The following is a 7,097-nucleotide window of genomic DNA, read 5'->3' on the forward strand; positions in this document are numbered from 1 at the left end:
TCCATCAACCTCTGGTGGATGATTTAGAAGGATTGGTTCTGGCATCACTTTCGCTGTGTGTTTTGTGCCAGTATCCATACTCAGCAGAGTTACATCTCAACGCAGCTCCTTCCTTGGAATTATTGTCTTCGGGGGTTGAAGGTACACACAGTAGGCAATTAACACTCATGGACGCCATAAAGATTCAGTCAAGTGTAGAGGTTAACTTGACAGGCATAAAAGCATATTGGTAGCAAATATATACAGACACTCACCACTGCAGTGGTCAAGGCATGCTTAGAATCCAACAAGGGTTCAAGCCTCTCTCTCTGCTCTCACCGCAAGATGCAAGCCAGAGACTCACCACAAATTACACAAGTGACACAGAACCATTGTTATCAGTACTTCCTGTCACATAGCACATGTCCATAGAACAGTTCCCACAGAAAACGTCATTGCATAGATAAAACAGTCTCAGCCTTCTGCTGCTTCTTGAAACTTCTCTGTTCTCTGTTTCTGGAACAAATGATTCTCATACACAGAGAATATCCAAAAAGAAAAACTAACATCAACCACAACACTCTTCATCTTTGTTCACCCAAACATAATGGATGTCCTTGGGCTGAATTGTTTCCCCACTATTCCTCCCCTGCTGAAGGACATACCTATTTACAATTTAAGGTACATCTACCTATGCAAAAATCCAATACACCTTTTGTTTGTTTGTGGTTGTTGTGTTCAGTTATCCGCTTCTTTGCTAATTCATGGATATGTTCCAAGGTCACATTCTTTTTATTTGTTTGGTGCACCCACAGGTTGGTAGGTAGGGATGGGAAATAAATTCAATTTAGTTCACATTCAATGACAAATCTGGTAATTTGCACTTTCCAAAACAAAATGAAACCCAAAATGCACCCATTCTTCAAAATTGGCACTTCTCTGAGTTTTGCAATGCAGTTTTTTAGCCAAGTAATATGTACAAAAATCCACAGACTAGGATAAAATGTACATAAAAATACACGTGTTAATGAATATAATATACAAAAGTGCAGTATGTTTAGGGAAATTGCTTTGTAAAGATGCCTATCAGGAGAAATTTGCACTAAAATGCTTAAGAATTTTCATGAGGGCTTTTCTTTTTTAATGCAAACTGGTGTGGACATGTGGAGAACTGAACTTAAAACTGGAAAATTAAGAAACTGAAATTGACAGATTCATCCATCACTGTTGGTAGAACACACAAGCAGCTGTTCTTAGGTTTTCTTTTCATCCATTAAGTCAAAAAACAAAAAAACACTTAAATTTTGGGATGAGAAAGTGCACAGCAAACACTCAAAAAGGAACTTCGGTGCTTCAGTGGAAAATGAGGGCAAGCTAGAACTGGAACAAGAGACACCCAGTCAGCTGTATCCTTATTTGGACCTCTCATCTTTTATGCTGTCATTCCAAACAACAGGGCTGACAACTAACAAAAGGCTATTTACTTGGTTAGTCTGCTGCCTTCTTTGAATTTAAATGAAGTTACATATTATGATAACCTCCATAAAGGTGCCTTCTTGAGATACTATGATCTTTAGCCATGTGATGCCGTAGCAGTACTGAAGATGAGCAGATCTGGATTTGGCCAGAGCCTGGATGCGAGGCCTCCTGGTAACCATGCATACTCTACTGCAAGCTTCATGGAGAAATGTCACAACTGAAGCTTGTTTTTTTTTGGGGGGGGGGACACAGCACCAAACACTGGTATTTGTCAAGAAACTACAGGATTGATCTGGATTATGGCTAATGTGGTGTGAATGTGTCTTAAAAAATTAGCAGTGGGAGTGCACTGCATGCAGAATAAGTAGTAATGTGAACATATCCTGAGCTACAATGGTGCAGGGCAGGGGGGTGTAATTCCCTTGAAGTTTTCTGAATATTTAGCTTTACAACTATTAGTTGCTGCGTTCCTTTCTAAACCTTCTCATGACAAAAGAGAGAGTGACGCTCACAAGGCAGTTTGCCCAAAGCAGAGTAAACTCTCTTGCCCATGAAGCCTTTTTAAGTATTACAGCTGTCCCTGGAACTCCTTGTCAAAGTTTGTTGTTCTACAGCTAACATGACTATTTTTATATTCCCCTCCTGGGCTCACATCCTGAAATCTCTGCAACATGCTGAAGTCTATGGGGATTATTAGTGGCATATGTATTTTCAGGGTAAGAACTCCCATGGACATGGAATAGGAGAACTCTGATCAACTTTCAGATAAGTCATTCTGATTTTTCAAACTAAATACCCCCCTCCAGTTTCCTTTCTATTTGTTTAAAAGAAATAGGAGGGAGAGGGAAAGGAATTGGTTTATCATGTCTTTTTATCATTTTATGGTCTAACATTAGGATTATGCTGGCCCAAACTTTTGTTGATTGGAGTGCTGATTAACAGTACAGAATTATTGGTTAATTCTTCCTTAGTGGAAGCCAAGGATAGTAAGAAATCTTACGTTTCCAAATAAGAGACACCCATCAGAACTTGGGGGAGCATTTTCTCTCCACCACCACCCCACCTCTTTCTTAGCAGCAAGCTGTGGACTGATTGAAAGCTGTGGACTTGAGGGTGCAGGCGCTCTGTCTGTGGATAACTGATATAGCAGGTGTCACCAAAGTCACACCTGTAGGCACAACAGTGCAGTTGATATTTCCCCCTGTGGCCCACAAAAGCCGCAGCCCACAAAACTGGAAGGAAGAGACCAGAGGGAGTGGCACCCACAGTACTTTCTTAAAATCCAAATGTGCCCACAGGCCTAAGGTTGGTGAGCTCAAGACATAGCAAATTTGCTGACTTGTAGAGGTGCTTCTTTGCCTCCACTTGTCCTAAAAAGAACTCTGATGGATCAGACCAAAGTTATTCCAGCAGCATCCTTCCCACAATGGCCAGCCAGGTGCCTCCAGGAAATACACCAGCAGGCCTTGAAAGCAACAGCCCCCTGTTGCTCCCCAATGGCAGGAAGGGCAGGGCATACTACTTCTGAATCTGGAGGTTCTTTATAGATTCCCATGACATATATACAGGCATTGATAGATAGAACTTTGGGCCATCACCCCAGTCTTGTGGCATCAAGTCCCACAAATTATTATTTATACAAGTGTACTTATATACTAACGTAAAATATATACTTATATACCAGTATATATACTTCTAGGGAGCGGGTTGTTTGTTAATAAAGGTGTGAGTGTTTACTTAAATCCTGCCATCAAGTCAATAGTCTTCCTTTGTTTCTGCAAGTATGTTATAAATGGTTCTCACTCTTTTTCAAAGTCATTGTTGTCTTTTTCTTGAAGCCTGTCCGTCAATTTTTCCAGTTCTGCATAGTTCATCAATTTCTCTTGCCATTGTTCTTTGGTTGGAATTTCTCCAGTCTTCCACTTTTGTGCTATCAGAATTCTCGCCGCCGTAGTAGCATACATAAATAATGCCCTCTTCTCTTTGTGAAAAACATTTTCATTGTATGTTTGCAAGTAAAGCAAATTATACAAAAAATGCTGTGAGTTTGCCCACATTCAGAGCAAGCCACACTGGGATAGTACTGCTTCTGGAATTTCTACAGACTTGGGAAGTGGGGCCACCCAGCAACATAAGTAGGAGAACTTCAACAAAAACCTTAAACATGATAGTGGTAGCTTTTCAGGTCCCTTCTTGTGATACCATCTTTTCCACACATTTTACCACCAGTTTAAAGCTGGTCTATAAGAACTGTTTTTCAACAGCTCAAAAAGGACTGCGGCTGAAATAGAAGAGGTTTATGTATTTATTTTGCTGCATCCCTTGTTAGCCCTGTCAAACATTTCTTGAAGGAATTTACAAGCAGCCCTATTTTTAACAGCCACACTATATTATCTTCATTACACATGAAGCTGCTGGAACATTTCTGAAGATAGGTTTGACTGAGTGGAGGAGGGCCCAAGTGTCACCCACACGCCTGTTGGCTATCTCAGTTCTCAAAAGTTTGACTCCTATGCACTTGGGAGGGATCTCTGGAGGAAGCCACATTCTTCCTGTCTTACATTGCTTTGTAGAAAGGTGATATGCTGAGATTTTTGTGTGTGTTTATTTTTACAGTATGCTTCCTTAGTATTAAAGTAGCAACACACCAGCATGAGGCAGGTGCAGTAGTAGCAGCAAGGGACCTATACATCACAGTCAAGGCTATCTCCATATTTGAGGAGGCCTTTGGCAAAGTGCCCTGTGGTTGTGCCCCCCCTGTCCAACATTTGACAGATGGCCGATTCAATTTCCCACAATGCTCCAAATTGCCTGAATTATCATTGCTGCAGTGCACTGTGGGAAATTTAAATGTCCCTACAGGGTGTGTGTGCATGCACCATTTTAATTTTCTACAATGTCCTGGGGTTATGCTGCACTGGCCATGCTGTATCATTGTGGGAAATTTGTATGTTTGCCCACCACTACCACCGAAGCCTTCAGCCTGGGGTCCTGCCAAGATGCTGAGGCCTCACCATTTGCCAAGTTTACTATGTCTGATTAAAGCATTTTCTGAGAAGGGGCATTACTCCACCACCCCATGTAGTCCACCTCAGCGGAAAGCTGAATCACCAACAATGGATGGACATTTTGTTCCCAATGCCACTTCCCACAACGGCAGCACTACACTTTCCCTCCATATGATGAATGGCAACAGTTCAGTTACATGAGACAAGTAAAAGGCAAAATTTGAAGAGCACCACAAGGGTAAACCTACCTCTTGTCCCTCCTTTAACTATTGCTATTCTTTTACTTTGTCCCATAGGATTTCACAGACTCCTGAGAGTTGCCTACCCCTAATCTGAATAATGCCACCCCGGTATAGCAAAGGTATGTCACATCACAGCCATTCCCACAATGCCATTTACTCCATTGGGGTTCCACTTCCATTTGTATGGACTAGAGCAATAGCTCTCAAACTCTCCTCCTATCATCGACCACTTGAAAATTGCTGGGGTTCTTGGGTGTACCACTTAATCAACATTCATTGTCCTTGTTCTAATGTACACAGCACATACATAAACTGTAGTATAATAGCCCTGACTTTCTAAAGTGATGGAAAGTTCTGTGAAGTCTGGTGCAATTCCCACCCCGCCCCCCAGTTTTAGAAGAGCCAAGTGGATATTCTCAACTGTTCCAAAAGCTTTCCATGGATCAGATGAATGGGGATTTGTAGACCACAGTTTGAGAACTTATGGTACAGAGTGTGTGGATGGAACCCCAAGAATTCATATGAGGTCGCTCCTTTTCTCAACTGAGCTGGCTTTCGAGTTTCAATGTAGGTTGCAGTCAGTGTCAACTCAGTACTTCAGTGCTATTAAGTTCTCTCACCTACAAATAGGAACGTGAGAGACCAAGTTACAGAGCTCTCTAAGATGCTGGCCAGACAGGATGTATTTCAGAGTCTGTGAATTATAAAATACTTCTGTTTCATCATGCATATAATCCCATTAACTGAATAATTAACAGGAGAGGTGTTTATGGACGATGTGTGTTATCCAATAATTTTTCATCCTGACCTCTCTGCAGCTGCTCTTGTTATTTTAAGTTACATGCCCCCTAGCAAGCTTGGTAGACAGCGTATGTCACAAAAGTGCCTCCTGGAAAATACAGATGAGTCATTGTCAAAAAGATCCCAAGGTCACTACTCCATACATTAGCACACTAGTACAAGCTTTTGGACTTTTGTCCTTCTCTGGTAGTGACCTCTGTCTTGAACATCACTGACCACTGCAGGAGGATACTTCACAATGCAGTTTTATATTTTGCTGAGCATGACAGTTACTGAAAAAGGTTTTTGGAAGTATGAGCATAGAGATTGTCCTTTCCTTCCCATCTCACAGAAATCTGCAACACAAACAAGTGGGACTCAGTTCACTTCACCTCACTATTTAAAAACAATAAGCTGTCAGAGATAATCAGATGGTTTATTCAGTAAACTGCATGGACTCCTTAAAAGGGAAAGGAAGACAAGATGACTAGCAGAACTGTGACCTTCTGTTATCTGTTCTTCTGCTACATTAGACTTTGTACTGGCAGTTTAAACCACAATCCACTTACAAGAGCAGGACCATAGCAAATGACTCTGCATGTATAAAAGCCTCAGGTTCAATCCCTGGCAAGTTATAGGGTCTCAGGTAGTAGGGATGGGAAAGAGCCCTTCCTGAGGTCCTGAGAGCTACAATTATTTAAGGGACAGCCTATATTTGTACTTCTGCATTTGAAATGTAAGCTTAAGCATCCAACCTTTTGGCACAGGGATGGGGGAACCTGTGGCTCCTCAGATGTTTTTGGACTCCCATCAGCCCGTTAAATGGCCAAAATCTGGTGGGCCACATGTTCCCCATCCTTTGAGAAGATGCATGTGCTCCAAAAGGGGACCACCTTTCTTGACGTCAAGGACTACATACTATACATACCAGTGGTGGCAGGCAGGGCCAACCAATAGGTAACAGCCCCTTCTCTCCTCTGCATTCATCCCTCTCATTCACACAAACACATCTATTCACTCAAAGGCACATCTCACCCCTTTCTTCCATCCTTTCACTCTCTTCCATTCATTCTCTCTCTTCTGCGCTCTAGCACTATGTACACATATTTGACTTAAGACACAGCAAGGTCCTCTCCCCAACATTGCATTTCAAGTAGCATTTGTACATGGCTACACACACTGGAGAGGGGGTAGGTGTCTTCACCAATGTGCATTATTACCTTTTTGATTTCCCTGCATGTGCAAAACACCCCCCAACCCCCTTCTATTCATGAAGCTGTCGTGTGTGCATGTGCAGTGGCTATCTCAAATGTATATACCTCCACTTTACTGCAAAGGGCATTTTCAAATTGGATGGAAGCTGTTTTCAGGGAAAATGTCTCAAACTGCCATGTTTCTCAAGAAACTATAGGCTAGATCTGGATTGTGGTTAACACCAAGTGTACAGGGCTTCGAACAACAGCAGTGGGAGAGCACTGGAACCAGAATAAATGGTTATGTGTACACAGCCTAGGTTTGGGGGAGGCCAAATCAAAGCAGGTCACATGGAGTCAGAGAACAGATTTTTCACTTTTCAAACATAAAACAAGCCAGCAAAGAGGAGGCACAC

Source organism: Zootoca vivipara, chromosome 13 (genome assembly GCF_965207765.1).
Source record: "Zootoca vivipara chromosome 13, rZooViv2.hap1.1, whole genome shotgun sequence".
Classification (NCBI taxonomy): Eukaryota; Metazoa; Chordata; class Lepidosauria; order Squamata; family Lacertidae; genus Zootoca; species Zootoca vivipara.